Here is a 16756-nt window from a genome sequence, read left to right as displayed (position 1 = left end):
AGGATGGATGTCAGTCTTTGTATGCATCAGTTGGTAAGGACGGACCCTATTGCTTCATTTCATAGACATGGGTTATGAGTATAGTTGTTAGGGCTGTGAATGATGTGGCTGTCGTACCATATTCAAGTTTTTGTAATGAAAAGAAAGTGTTAGGGAAAAATAAAAGCTAATTTTCCCAACTAAGAAAAATGGTTACCCATATGCAGTTATATAATGTGTTAGCATTTTATCTAACTCTTTTAGTCCATTAGAGAAATTAAATAATCTAACACTTCATCTTCATTACAATAAATATCCTAACTGTTGACATTTTACACTTTATATTTACTTTCTAATGTAGAACTTGTGTTATAATCTTTACTAACTGTTTCTATAACTATTTAAATGACCACTAAACAACGGACATGTGTCTTTTGGTTTCATAGTTGCAACACTATATTTTCCGTTGCAAAACACCTTCAGATGACCTGAACCGGCAACTTGGCAGTTTCAGGTGACCGGCACCTAAAAGTTTCCGGTCAACTGAAACATTTCCGACAACCCATTCATCAATAATAGAAGTCACTAAATAAAATGATTGAACATTGGAAAATATATAAATTATTATTATGTAAACATAATCGTATACAAGGAGCGCCAGAGATTACATTGAAGAAGCTATGCACAAATTACAGGCTTTTAGTTGTTCAAAAAAAAAGTGCTTGCTCCCCAAAATTAAAGCAACAATAGATACTCAAGAAGTTTTCGTTCCTGCACAAACTCCTTATGGTACTGAATTGTTGTTGGCAGGATGTTGGTGTTCTTGTTGCTTCCCCATAACTTGCAGAATAACCTGTAACAAAAAACAAACAGTTGGTTAACTTGCGCACATGACATTCAGCAAAACCATTTAACAAGAACAATGCTGGTCTTGATAGGTGTGGATGTTAAAACTTAAAGCCATAACCATCAAACACTACCAGTCTCGATATTTTTAAATGACACAACATACCTCTTTAGGCTCATAACTGCTGGAGCAGCTCCATTTCTGCCTGCAAAAATCAAACAATGACTATTAATGAAGAAACAAAATATAAAATAAACTCCAAACAATCAAGAGAGTATTATATGCAAACCCGCACTTATATGTTTCACCAGGATACACTTTACTACAGTTCCATCAACAAATGTCATTACAACAGCTAGGATGACAGACAAAAGTAAATCCTGCACATAATAAGAGGTGGGTGTTAAGTTAGACACTGACATGTGTTAGAAAGAGACAGTCCACAGCATGAGATTCATTAAACATCACTTGAACACAACTCAAAGAGGCCAAAAACCTTAAGCATGTATATTAGTGCAACACATTGTAAAGCTAAAATATCTAAAATACAGTACCGGCAAGAAAACTAACGAATGCTGGTATTGTAAAGCCATCTCATCTTGGTCAATGCATAACCACATACAATCATCATTATTCAGTATTGACTTCAGAAATCTCTATAAAATGCAAAATAACAAAAAAAGGCACCAAAACTCTATCTACAATGCCAGAAACAGCTGACACCAACATTACCTGTTCAACTCAAGAAGTTAAGAAACCAGAAGTAAATTATGAAAGAAAAAATTACAATTAGTCAAAACCCAAAAATACATTGTGTCTCAGAAAAACTTCATTTGTTCATTAACTTGCCCCTTTTAGGCCAATGTAGAGAACAATCTAATAAAAAAATAACAAACCCAAAACCATTCAAATTAATTGAAACCCTAAAATCTTAATATCAAAACCCCAAAACCATTTTTCAATCAAACAGAAACCCTAAAATCTTAGTACCAGAAATTGATAATATGAAACATTGAAACTGATATTAGAAATTGATAATATGAAATTAATATTAAACTGAAACTGAAATTTATAGTATGAAAATCTTCTTCTTACAAAATAAATAAAACTAAATTGAAACTGAAACAGAAACCCTAACATCAAAATCTTCATATCAGAATTTGATGATATGAAACTGAAACAAAAAAAAATCACGAAATCACCTTAAGAGAGGTAGCGACGGTGAGAACTGATGTGATAGATAGACATACTTCAGAGAAATAAACCCTAAGTTTCTAGAAAAAAATAGAATCAAGTCTGGAGACCAGATTATATAGAAAAGATATTTGAAACCATTCTAAAATTTAGAGTAATTTGGCGGAAGATTTAGGGGGGAAACGAAATTTGGTGAATTTTTGGAGCGGGAGAGTAAAAAAGTAGGGGGAAATTTTGGGATTTCGTTGTTTCTCACGAACTTGATAAGTTTGGTGAATGCAAAGAAACAGGTGTGGTAGTAACTAGAGCCACGTTAACAAATATTTGGTCATACAGATTATGGGAACCTGTGGATGGTGCAGATTTCTTTTGGGATTTTCATACGGATCAAGGCAATTGTGTTTGTTTGGATAAATTTGTGCTTTCTGCGAATTTCTGTTTTGCCGGTAACTTCTTCGTCCGAACTCGGAATGACCTTATTCTTTTTGCATTCTCTTTGTAATTAAATTCTCTTCAAGATGGTAATAAGGAATCATGAATTTGAATGAGTTAATCTTAGCATTTGTCCCGTTTCTTGCTTCTGAGCACTTTTGGTCCTTTTCGTCGCACTTCTTCCACTTGTCTTCGACTTGGGCACTTGGAGTACTTCTCTTCTTAGCTCTTTTTAGAATTATGTATCCCTTTTTTGGATGATTTAATAGAAAAAAATAAGAGAAAGCAAGAGTAATAACAAGAATACATGTAAGAATTATAGCTAAAACAAGTATAAAATGGACACTAAATCATATGAGAACATTATCGAAGTTTCACGCCGCTGAATCGGGAAATTTAAAATTTGGATCAGTGAATAATAATTACTGAGTTTTGGAGAATGAACTTACAACGAAAAATTGCGAGTCACATATCAGATATTTCAAAAAAAAAATCAAGTTATCATTCTAATTGGAAGTCTATATTTTCAACAAGATTTGGTAATTATCAAATCACATACCAAATTTCGAGTCGGATTAATTTGTAAAATTGGTAAATCCTTGTTTTGTTTCTCGAAAAGCACTTTGAATTGTCACAGATGTCATACCTTAGCTTCCTTAGAAATATGTGAGAAGAAAAATGACTCAGAAACCTGGTGGGGAGTTGACTTATAAGTCGGAAACTTCGTAAGGACAATGAATCCAACTATTCATAGGTCATGTTTCGCTTATAGCGTCAAATGTGGTTTAAGGGAATACGAACCATGAACCCTTAGTGTCTGAAGTGGTTATACTTACAAATTTAGCAAGATATACCGTAAAAACTCGTAAAGGTGGAGCTCATGTATTATTTCTAACGTCAAATGTGGTTTAAGGGAATACGAACAATGAACCCTCAGTGTCCGAAGTGGTTCTAGCTATAAATTTAGCAGGATATATCATAGAAATTCGCAAAGGTAGAGCTAATGTGTCATTTCTAGCTTCAAATATGGTTCAAGGCATACAAACACATGTCAAATTGAGTTTCCCATGTCTAGACTAAATATTAGCTTTTGGATAACAAGGTCAATCTAATTTCTCATAGGGAGTCTATAATAAAAACGGGATTGAGGAAACAGAGGTTAGTAAACAAAATCAGTAATTTCGAATCATTAATCGATTTCTGAGACAAGAATCAAATTTTATTAATCAGATATCAGTCAAGGCATATTTTGGTCCACACTCCACAAAAAATCGGTAAATATCAAGTCACTATAATAAATTTTTAATCCAAATAATAGGTTTCAGATAACAAGATTTCAGATACCCGGTATGCGTACCTAAATCATTTGTTAGTGAATCAGCCTTTTATGCTATGCAAACCCGATATGCATATTAAAGTGCATGAGTTCAGAAACTTCGTTGAGGTACAAGTATAACTTGGTAGTTTCAGTTCACGAATTGGGTTGGTAAGCATACCGGTATGCACACCATCCCCGTCGAATATTTTCAGATGCATTCAAACTATTTTCTACGAGTCAAGCTTGTATTGTTGAATATCTCGAAATATGATCCCAAGTAACAGTCATTCACACACTTTATGAATTTAGTTAAGAACAACTTATTATTTATGAACTATGTAATGATTCAAGATTGATCATTCGAGTAAAGACATTCTTCATTGATGTCATTTGGGAATGTTTCGAATCGGTTAAAAGAGAGACATGAATATGGATACAGGACGATATGAATACCCAGTACGCCTACCGACTCAATTGTATTAGCTCCAGATCAGTGGTATGCATACCTAGTATGCGTACTGCGTAGCTCTATGGTTCAACGACTTTGGGTACGCATCATTTGTTCGTGAATTAGCGTTTTATGGTATGCAAACCCGGTAATTCCGAAAATAAGCTTATTACAAACTAACAAGACTCTGATATTAGATCTAGAATGAACACTCGCTAGAAAGAATACTGGTCTGCAAGTTTTCCTTCTGTAATTTCCTCAGTTGATTCAACATAACAAAACTATGTGGATTGCATACACTAAATACTGCTCGTGTACTAGTCAAGAAATCAATGTTATTCGGCGTTACAAAAATTCAATGTATCAAACTAACCTCAAGTATCAAATCATTACAGGTATGCAAGATCTTTTATAAATTGAACAGACTCCTGAAAGGAACAATGGTTCAATTGATAGCCGTAACATTCAATTGTGGATCAAAACCCTAAGCAAAAACATAGTTAGATTGTCTAAGTTCAAGATTGGTTGGGAAAGGTGACAAAGAAACCTCAAACTAAGACAAACATTTACTTTCTTTTGTTTATCGCTGAATGTCAAAAAAAATTTAGAAGGTTCATATCCAAGAACAGAAAGGATGTTACCTTGCAGCAGCAGCAGCAGCTTCTTCAAACTCCTGAAATAAGCACACCGAAGATAGAAATACGATTAACACCAGAATACGGAAATTAGAATCTATAAAACAAAGACAGAAGATACTGTTACCAAAGATCTAAAGTAAGGAACAATATACTAAAGTAATGCCACGGTGTACGAAATTATCCGTATGTATTTGTTTGTTTTTCATTTGTGCAATAGGTCAAATTTATTTCGTAAACAAAGAACGAGACAACACCCAAGAAGATAAAAAAACAATCAGAACTACAAATAGCTCCCAAACAGAGCAGACTAAACGAATAGAAAGAGATATAACACAGGGTAAACCAAAGAAGCCTTTCCCACATCTAATATGCTACCTGCCTATTTCTCCCAGTTGTGTATGTAACTAGAATGTTATCACCAACACTATTAAATGTTTAAACGCTACTTCTGATTTCTAACTAAACATGTCGTAATGCAGCTCGGTGAAATTCAGTAATTTTAAAAGTTAGATAAGGATCCTAAGTTCCTAATGAGTTCTAAAAATCTATGAGGTAATACCGGATCCTAATCTGCAATTCACAACAATTTCCTCTATAGTTTCACTTATAACTAAACAGCTAAGACTTTCCTTCTCTCTAATTGGATGAGGTGGCTCACCACCCTTAAATTTCTTACCTAAACGAAATCACAACTTACTATTGTATGTAGTTAGTGACATACAAAATTCTGATATATGCTAGAAAATTGCGACCATAAATTTCATCTCCTCCTCTCATCTACTATTGTTCTCTACTTTGACAACAAAACTCTGATCCTTATATATACTTATTCACAACATTTTTCAAACAAAATAGAATATCAACGACAGAGTTTCAAAAGAGGAATATCTTATATGAGCTTAAAAGATCATGGGTCCAGAAGACAAGTACAACCTCAGCCTAACAAAGAAGCATAATCTTTTTATGTAGCTTTCTTCAACATCCTATTTTTCTGAGTTGAAAGGAAAATAAATTTCTAAAAATGATGCACAAATGCTAATCAGCCGAGGTAGGAGGCCCTCTTGGAGTGACTAAATGCGACTCATATCAGTTACAAAAAATGTGTCCCCAACACAGCGAGTAAGACTGGAGCTTTTTTAACCACAATTTTTTTCCAATCCACTACATTGTCGCTTGAAATTTGTTTCCAATTGACCACATTCACAAGTAGGTCAAAACTCATAAGTAGCAGTCGTAAGTAATTGTACCCTACCTACTTGTCTACTTCTACTTGTGCCAATTAAGTTTTTCAGGTTGTTCCCACTAGTAATTCAAGCCAGTAAAAATTAAACATGAGTTCAAGAAATCTATATTTCAATATAGATGATGAAACAGAATCTTAAGGAGAAAACATTTGTTCCGAAAAATACCTGAGAAGAATATTTTCCTGTTGAAATCAATAGAGTGAAGAAGAAGAATAAAGAGAGAATAAGGAGAAAACCGATTCCAATCGGTCTTCCCATCTCTCAATGGTTCTCTAGCTACCCAGAAAACTTTTGCAAAAATTTGCAAACCATCAAACTAGCCATAATTAACAATCTAAAGGCCACATAAAGGTGACCAACGAAATAAATTCAGATTTTTATACCTGTTTCCTCATAAACTCTTTAGCTGTTAAGCCATCTTAAGCCTCCAGATAAGCCTAAATTCCAACCATTAGTGGCAAAAGGCCATTAGCAAACCGTAATTTCTCCGCCATGTAAGCATTTCATTGTTTCTTAAGATTGTTCAGATTCCTGTCAATCACATTCCTGATAAATAAATTGAAAAGGAAAATTATTCCTGCTTTAGAAACTCAATGACTTCCGGAAACGCAGTCCTATACTAATTTTAGGATAAATTTTGTATGCTACGAAATTGTACAAAAGAGTTGCCAATGCTGCTGCAACCTTTTCAAACCATTTCCTTAATTCAACAAGAGACACTGTTAACCATACCACAGAGAGTCTTCCTCAAGAATCTCTGCTCAGTTAATCAGTCAGTTAGCGCTAGTCTGTAGGCTAGATAGTCGTTCTTGTCAGCTGTAAACTCGTTCTCAGAGTCAGCAACAATATTCTGTTTTATGAAAACTCTGTAACCCTTATCTCTAGTATAAATAAGAGAGTTCAATCTCCACAAGTGTTTGTGGAAGATATTCTACCAAATATCATGTGCTAAGTTGGTATCAGCTTGTCAATCCAACGCTTCCGCAGATACAACACCACAAACAAACAAAATCACTAATGGCTTCAACTTCTAGCCTTATACAAATCCAGATTCATCACCTGGTAACTCTAAAACACACAGAAACCAATCATCTCCTTTGGAAGACACAGTTCAAACCTATCCTAAAAGGATACGGTCTCACTGGTTTTATTGATGGAACCAAAGAAAAACCTGATAGAACCTTACCTGATAGTGATGAAATCAACCCAGACTTTACAGTACATGAGGCTTGTGATTCACTGTTGGTTGGATGGCTCAAATCGACTCTAACACCTGAAGTGCTATCTGAAGTTGGAGGACTGGATACGACAAAGCAAGTTTGGGATAAGCTAGAAAGCTACTTTACACCAAAAACCCTTGCACATCAGGTGAATCTGAAACGACAACTTCATTCACTACAGAAAGGTAACAAACCTCTTAAACAATTTTTACAAGAAGCTAAGAGTTTATTTGAGCAGCTTACTGCATCAGGATGCACGGTTTCAGATGATGAGAAGAAACATGCCATTAGTAATGGTCTCAATCAATCTTATGATACAATTGTTACTTCATTAAGCACTGCTGAAAATATGACTATTGATAGCTTCTATACTCATTTAATAACCTTTGATATGCGGTTAGAACAACAGTTACAATCTTTGCAGCAACCTCTGGTTAATGTAGTTGTTTCCAATGGCAAGCCTGATATGAGACGTTTCCATAACAATGGTAATCAAAATCCAGACAATAATAATCAGAACAACAAGAGGAACAACAACAACAACCCAAGAAACAACAATTCTCAGCAGCAGTCAAGAGGTAATCAGGGAGATCAAGTCTGTCAAATTTGTAAGAAGAGGAATCACACGGCTAACCGGTGTTGGTTTCGTTATGACAAGAGTAATGACAATCAACGTCATTCTGCTGCTTACATTGCTTTACCAGGTGGACAGAATGAAAATAGTTGGGTTACTGACACGGGAGATACTCATCATCTTACTGCAGATTTGAGGAATCTTACTATTCCTCATGAGTATGATGGTACTGAACAAGTACACGTTGGTAATGGTAATGCACTCAACATTGCCAATGTTGGTAATGCATCTTTTCTCTATAAGTCCAGATCTTTTGTTTTGAACAACATCTATCATGTTCCACAAATAAAAACAAACCTATTGTCAGTTACTCAATTCTGCAAGGATAATGATGTATTCTTTGAATTTCACACTTCTTACTTTGTTGTAAAGGACAAGCAAACGGGGGAAAAACTGCTGCAAGGGCTGAATAGGAATGGTCTCTACGTCTTTTCGGGTATAGACATGCTATCACCTCCAATAAAGCCACAAGCTCATGTCTCTTCTACTCTACCGCTATGGCACCAACGTCTGGGTCATCCTATGTTGCGTACGGGCTCCAAAGTTTGTCATCAATATTCAATTCCAGTCTTAAATAATAGTTCTGATTTTTTTCACTCCTGTCATGTTAGTAAGAGCAGGAAACTACCTTTCTCTCTAAGAACAACTGTTTATGACAAGCCGTTAAGCTTGATAGTCTCTGATATCTGGGTTTCACCCAAGTTGTCTAGACTAGGATTTCGATATTATATTCTATTTATGGATGTTTATTCCCATTTTACATGTATATATCCTCTTGTCCAACGTTCTGATGCTTTAACACATTCATTTTCTTTCGAAAACAAATTGAAAATCTTACTGAACTAAAAATTAAGATTTTTCAATCTGATAATGCTCTTGAATACAAGAAATTCACCTCTTATCTAAATGAGTCTGGTATCCAACATAGGTTTTCTTGCCCACATACATCACCTCAGAATGGACTTGCAGAACGTCAAATACGTTATGTAACTGAGTCTGGTTTGGCTCTATTGTTTCATGCACATATGCCACAGTCCTTTTGGGCTGATGCATTCTCTACAGCTTGCTATCTCATTAACAGGCTCCCGAAATCCAAAACTGATAAAAGAACTCCTCTTGAACTCCTATTTAATAAGCAACCAGATTACACCCTTCTTAGAGTTTTTGGCTGCTTAGCATATCCCTGTCTTCGCCAATACAATAAAAATAAACTAGACCCACGTTCTCTTGCGTGTGTTTTTATAGGCTATAGCAGTTCGCACAAAGGTTACATGTGTCTGCATCGTGAAACAAATAGAATATATATTAGTCGTCATGTACGTTTTGAAGAGAGATCATTCCCTTTCATGCCTATTCCACAGCAGCAGACTTCGTCTTGTTCAGGTATAAAACCTTCTTGTACTAGTGTGTTGTTTTCTCATCCTTTTAGAAAAACGAGTCTCGCGGCGGCTCAAGATACTGGCTCTCTGCTTGCACCTGCTATCCGTGCTTCATCACCTACCTCAGAACATGTGTTGTCGAATGAAACTGCGTCAACAACTCCTCAAGGTTCTCCGGTGTCTACAACACATATTATGGACACACTCAGTGAATCTCAGGTGGCCTCAAGAAGCTCTTTAGTCTTGGATCATCAGCCACAGCATAATGTTCAGCAGGAAGTTGAACAGCCCATGCAGCAAGTTGCAGCTTCACATCCAATGGTTACAAGAGCTAGGGCAGGTATCATGAAGCCTATTCAAAAATTGTGCCTGACAGCAACAAAGCTTCCTCTTCCTGATGCTGATTTCATGGAGCCAACATGCTTTTCTGCTGCGAACAAAGATCCAAAATGGAGAAAACCTATGGATGATCAGATCAATTCTCTTATTCAAAATGGTACGTACTCGTTGGTTAAGTATGAGCCTGGCATGAATGTAGTTGGTTTGAAATGGGTTTTCCGTGTTAAGCAAAACCCAGATGGAAGTATTGAGAGGCATAAAGCACGTTTGGTTGCAAAGGGCTTCAATCAACAGGCAGGTGTTGATTACGGTGAAACTTTTAGTCCTGTTGTGAAACCATGTACTATTCGGCTTGTATTATCCCTTGCTGTGATGAATGGTTGGCAGCTGAAACAGTTGGATGTTGAGAATGCCTTTTTACATGGTACTTTGGAAGAAGAGGTCTTCATGAAGCAACCGCCATGATATGTGGACCAAAATTTCCCCAATCATGTTTGTAAGCTGCACAAGTCTCTTTACGGTCTTAAACAAGCTCCCCGAGCTTGGTTTTCGAAACTGACCAATCACTTACTGCATCTTGGGTTTAAAGCCTCAATTGCTGAAAGTTCCTTGTTTGTGTTGCTTTCTGCTTCTTACACTATTTATGTCTTGGTGTATGTTGATGATATAATTGTCACAAGGTCGGATTCCAATATGCTTACCAAACTCATTGCATATCTTGGTAATGTCTTTGCTATAAAAGACATGGGTGACTTGTCTTTCTTCTTGGGAGTGGAGGTTCTCAGGCAAGGTTCATATATTGTTTTAACTCAGCGCAAATATGTGACTGATCTTCTATGTCGCACCAAGTTGGATGGCATTAAACCAGTGACAACACCTTTAGCCTCAAATGCAAAGATTCAGAAAGATGGTTCATAAAATTTTGCCGATCCATCGTTGTATCGCAGTGTTGTTGGTGCACTTCAATATTTGCATCTGACGCGGCCTGACATTTCAGTGGCGGTTAATAAGGTTTGTCAATATATGCATGAACCGTTTGTGGAGCATTGGGAGCTGGTGAAGAGGATCATTCGTTATCTGAAGCATACCATAGACTATGGTTTACATCTAAAATCATATAAGGACTTCTCTTTGGATGCTTATTCTGATGCGTACTGGGCAGGCAGCTTAGATGACCGCAGGTCTACAAGTGGATATTGTGTATTCTTTGGTGGAAATTTAATCTCTTGGAGTGCAAAAAAGCAAAAGACGGTCTCTAGGTCTAGCACGGAGGCTGAGTATCGAGGGGTAGCAATTGCTACTTCTGAGTTAATGTGGATTCAGTCATTACTTAAAGATCTTGGTATTGCTACAACCACTCCTACGTTGTGGTGTGATAATCTTGGTGCGGCGTATCTCACAGCAAACCCGGTTTTTCATGCACGAACTAAACACATAGAGATTGACTATCATTTTGTGCGGGAAAGAGTAGCTGAAAAGAAGTTACAGGTTCGGTTCATTTGTTCGGCAGACCAACTGGCTGATATATTTACGAAGGGGCTCTCTTCTCCAAGGTTTCACTACATTCGGAACAAGTTGCACATTCGTCAACTCAAGTACAACTTGAGGGGTGGTGTTAACCATACCATAGAGAGTCTTCCTCAAGACTCTCTGCTCAGTTAATCAGTCAGTTAGCGCTAGTCTGTAGGCTAGATAGTCGTTCTTGTTAGCTGTAAACTCGTTCTCAGAGTCAACAACAATATTATGTTTTATGAAAACTCTGTAACCCTTATCTCTAGTATAAATAAGAGAGTTCAATCTCCACAAGTGTTTGTGGAAGATATTCTACCAAATATCATGTGCTAAGTGACACTATACAATAATCATGCTGTACATTGACAATAAAGATAGAGTAAACCATCACGAATCAACAAATTATTTTCTTAATTTCATAATTGCAGTAGGGAAGTATAAAAACATCTACTATCTAATCTTCACAAAATTATCCCACTTTTCATCCCTATTTTGTTCATCTTAAACCATAACCACCTTAAACAGAAAAAAAAAAAAAGATTCAACATACACAAATCCCCAATTTTAACCCAATTTTAAAAATCCCTTTAAACCCTAGTTTCATAACTGAAGAACTTAATAAGAGTAACCGAAGAAGAAGAAAAATACGAAGAAGAGAAATCATACCAGCAACAATAACCAACGAATTTCACCAGAAATAAATCACCTTCATCTCTTCAAATTCCCTGAAATTGATGAGTAAAGAGAAACCATAATAATGAGATGGGGTTTTCTTTAATTGGAGTCTGATTCGAAGAAGGATCATTTGAGTTTGACTGGGTTTTTCTCTTCCCATGGGTTGCAATCTGAGGTGCAGAAGGAGATGGAAACAGAAGGAGATGGAATTTTTTTCCAAGTCTATGTTGTGTTCGAGTTTGGTAGCTAACTTTGGTTCTGTCGACAGTGCATGCGAAATATCTGGAATGAAATTTTGGATTCCTAAAATATTTACTCCTGGTTTAGGTTATTCCAGGGATCTAGCCCCATTACTTGGTTCCAAACAAAAGACTTATAAATTCTTAAAATTCTATTTTGCATTTTATAAATTTCCATTGTGTTAGCAATGTACAAGTATGTTATTAATAAAAATGATGAAGAGTTATAAACATGGGGTTGATTTTAGTAGACATCTAATTTTGGGTAACAATAGTTCTAATAGTGATTTAGTAGAAAGTAAGTTAGGGATGTATAACTAATGATCTCACACTTTGAATAGTTATTTAGTTTTTATGAATTAATTCCAAATTATGGTAACTATTCCTTAATTTGCTAACTCTTTAAATGGGTTACTAGAATTATAATGGATTTCTTGAGTTAGCAAAATAAAATTAGTTTGGAAACCTATTGTTAGGAAAACCTAGATATGGTGTAGTGACTGTTATTGTCGTCGACTACTAACAATTGATGTGATATCATAGGTGGTACATGATAACACTCGATAGTAAGAGGTCAGTGTGGAGTTAACTTGTATATGTGTTGTTCGCTGCCGGTAGTTGGCTCGATACACATAAGTATGACGGCGACGACCGAGGGATCGCCTAAAGATATGGATTTATTATCTTTGGATGGGTTCGACAACACCATGTTTTGCGGCGCACGGTAGGAAAACTAGGTGGACTACACAAGGGAGCGTACATTTTTGAACGGTACTAGAGTGGGGCAGTTAGTAAAGTATAGGTACAGGGGAATGGGTTGTTTTTCACAAACCTGTCTTTTCATCGTGTATATGTTTTTAGTGCCCAATGACTTTTCTTTTAAACATTGCAGACTTAATTCTTTTGTAGCCTACTTTACTCTCAAAAATGCTATCATTACTATGCCATTTTAAAAATCGACTATCTTTTATAAATGTTTGTCTTTTTACTCCTAATAGAGGATTATGAATTATTTTAGGGTGTGTTAGGCTATCCATGATGATTTAAGGGTGTGGAAATCTATTTTTAGTTGGTATCTGACTCAACTTACTATTTATTTTTAGGAGATCATGATCGTGGAACAACCTCGCTTGTAGATTATGCTCCTTTTCGAAAAAGCTCTTTTATCCTTATTTTAAGATGTTTAATTAAAAACATTTTATTGATTTCCTTTTAAGACCAGAATTTTCGTTTTATTTAAATAAATTTTTAGCATTTATTTGAGAAGCCGACCTGCGAGTCGGGGATTAATTTTGTTTTACAATTTTTAAGAAACCTTGAAACTTTTATCAGTTTTGCTAAATAAAATCCTTCCTTTTATTTACGAATGGTTATCAATTTGCTCCATACAACAACCCGATTTCCATTTGTTGGCTCGACGGTTGTCCATGAATAAGCCACATTTTGGCTTTTAGGGCGGCCGACCTAGAGTTCGAAGTGGGGATGTTACAAAGTGGTATCAGAGCCCTGGTAACATAAATCCTTGGGAGCGGGTGTAGGGTCTTGTTTGATCACGTTAAGCACGATTTTTAGGAGCACTTTGATTGTTTTCCTTGCATGAATTTATGTTGATTAAGAATTTTTTTTCTTCCAAATAAATACATAAAAGGAACGAAAAATACGCACATATTTCACGCATATTTTATACGAAAATAAAAGGAAAAATATATAAGATCCGCACATATTTTCTATCTTTTCTCCACCTATCAAATATATTCGTCCCGCCACACCAAATCATAAATGCATCGCCGCGTCACACCAAATCAAAAATACATCGGCATGGGGTAGGGGGAAACCCCGCGCACACCAAATTAAAAATTCATTATCACGGGACGGGGCGAAGCCCCGCGCACAACAAATTAAAAGGAAAAAATAAATAAAAATCAACACATATTCTCCACCTATTTAATGTATTTGTCCTGCCACACCTAATAAAAAGTACACCTCCACGGGGTGGGGCTTCGCCCGGGGCACACTTAATAAAAAATACATCATTGCGGGACAGAGTGAAGCCCCATGCACACGAAACAAAAAAAACATTGTCAGGGAGGGGCGAAGCCCCGCGTACCCCAAATGAAAAAAAGAAATGCCGGGTGCGTAGCATGGACATAAATCTAGTTTAATTAGAAACCCTGAATACTTAATTGAACGAGAAAACTATAATAATGTTTCATCAATTTGATGAAAAATGTATTCAACTCCTGTCTTAAACTTAGACGTCACTGCGGTTACCTAATACGTTGGAGGGATTTGCTTGTGTTGATTATATATCTACTGCATCGAACCCTCCAAATACAGACATGAGTATTTAATTTTCATTCAAGAAATAAAAGGTATCTATTAGTCGTAGAAGAAGGTAAGATAATATCAGCTTTTATTTTCATCTAGTTTTTTCCCTTATTTGACGATCAAACATATACTGAAAGAATATACAAGGTAAGTTGGTGTTTTCAAGACTAGACAGGCGTGCAATAATTGTTGTGTCCTGCAGCGGATTTTTGACACAGAGGATCGCGAGCCATTAAAGTCTGGAGATTCTGTAGTGTTAATACAAATAATTCATTTCTTTAAGTAAATTTATCATAATAAATACTGCATTCTGCATATATGGTAAGAAATATGAAACTAAGATTCCAATTTGACATAGATAAGATTCCTATTAATTAAAAAATATAAAATTAAGAGTATAAAACATCATCAAAAAGGCAGTAACCATTAGCAATACTCAGTTTGCTTCTGCTTCTAATCAGAATGTCAAAATCATTTTTAGTTTTAGGGTCTTCTGCCACTATCTTCTTCACTCTTCTTACTTTATCATTATTCTATGCACAGACAGTCCATGGTAATGAAGATATTCACATACACAAAAAGTGGGTCTTTGTGGAAAGTTTTATAGATCCAAAAATAGCTTTAACAATCCATTGCTGGTCAAGTGAGGATGATTTGGGTTGGCACACACTAAATTACAAAGAACATTTCTCATGGCATTTTAGGGTTAATCTTTTCGAGTCAACAAAATTTGTATGTGATTCAAATTGGTATGATCCTAATGAAAATAGTAACCACACCGCAAGGTTTACAGCTTACAAAGCAAATAGAGACTGGTTGCATCATTGTAAGAATGATTGTTATTGGAGGATTGCTCGAGATGGTGGATACTATGGTGGTGTGATCGATGAGTTTGCGTTTGAAAAGATGTTTTCTTACACTTAATATTTCAATTCAGTATTTTATTTGCATTAATTTCTTAATTTATTTGGTTAAAGATCAATAAAATATGCAGTATATATTTCATTGATGATTTTTCCAACTAAATCGAAAGATGCACTATTGCCGGTGTCAATTAAAATTGATATCCTAGAAAATAAATGAAATGTTGGTAAAAGAAAAGTAATTTCATAATTTCTTCTGAATTGTCTATTTTCATGCCTTTCAAAAGAGTAAAGAATGGAATTGAATTGAGCTGGTGGGAGATTGTATGAATCTGATAGTTTTGCTAAATAGAAACTGTGGTGCTGTGAAGTGGACTACGCTAAACTTAGTTCATGATGCTCTTGTTATTCTCGATGCATTAGATTTTATGGAGTTGCAATTATGTGCACAGAGATGCAAATCATCTCTGCACTCTCCAATAGAGACATGTACAGAGCATAATCAAGTTAATTTCGAAAGCTTCCTACGTTATTATGAATTCCTAGATAATAATCTTGATTTGGGATCCCAATATCCCACCCATTTTTATTTTGGGACCCAAACATCCCAACAATTCTTATTATGAGGCATTTTCCGAACATTTAAATGTTGGGCAGATTCCAACATTATACCTTGTATCGGGGCATTTTCCAATTTTCCATATTAGTAAACGTCCAGTTCACGAAGAAATATAACGGTTCATCACTTAGACTTTGGCATCTTAGACATAGACTCAATTCTTTAGCGTGCAATGCATGTCCAATACTCCAATTTTGCTAACACAGCAAGCAGGTTCCTTGGGTTTTCCACTTCCAGTGTAAAGAAAGTGTGAGAATAAAGTGGTTTCCAATAAATGGGAAGGGACAATTTCTGGTGTTTTCATTCTCCTTGAAGAAATGTGGAAGTTGGGAATGATCAACGTTCCAAGCCTCCTGGATTCTCAAGAGGTACACTTTGCTTCTTCCTAAGCGCCTTTGATTTATTTACATAAGTCAGTAATGTTTGAGTTCTAGTCTAAGTCCCTAATTCATCTGATTTCTGTATGAGTAGATCAAGATTTTTATCTGAAGGATTTTTTTTGGGCAACTCTTTTTTCAGCTATTAGCTAACTTACTTCTTTTTTCTCTTATGGAAATGGTTTAGGAATCTTTCTTCCAACAGGAAATGAGAGTCAAACATGCTCAAAAGGAAATAAAACAAAGGGAATAAAGGCATCCTCAAAGGGATAGAAAAGCAGAAAAACTAAGGATCCAGAATTGCAATTTTGAAGCCAAGAAAGATCTGAAATTGAAGTTACTCAAAAGTCACAAAATCAGTGCTTACTGAAATTGCAGTTACTCAAAAGGAATGTGTGGATAGCACACACGTGGGCGGCTCATAAGCAGTGATGATGATCATTGTATCGAGGATTTTAATGTTGAATGAGG

At 35.8% G+C, this 16756-nt stretch overlaps 1 long non-coding RNA gene across 1 annotated transcript; it reads right to left on the bottom strand.

Moving 5' to 3' along the window:
- Nucleotides 1-637: 637 nt before the first annotated feature.
- On the bottom strand, nt 638-1172 carry LOC113317835. The gene is made up of 3 exons (XR_003344047.1): nt 1116-1172; nt 992-1031; nt 638-832 (listed from the first exon to the last, which is right to left on the bottom strand). It is a non-coding gene; the product is annotated as an uncharacterized LOC113317835 (long non-coding RNA).
- Between the last annotated feature and the right edge of the window lie 15584 nt (nt 1173-16756).

This window comes from Papaver somniferum, chromosome 10 (assembly GCF_003573695.1).
Source record: "Papaver somniferum cultivar HN1 chromosome 10, ASM357369v1, whole genome shotgun sequence".
NCBI lineage: Eukaryota > Viridiplantae > Streptophyta > Magnoliopsida > Ranunculales > Papaveraceae > Papaver > Papaver somniferum.
The sequence above is the reverse complement of the archived record's forward strand: the minus strand, read 5'-3'. Positions and strand labels throughout refer to the sequence as shown.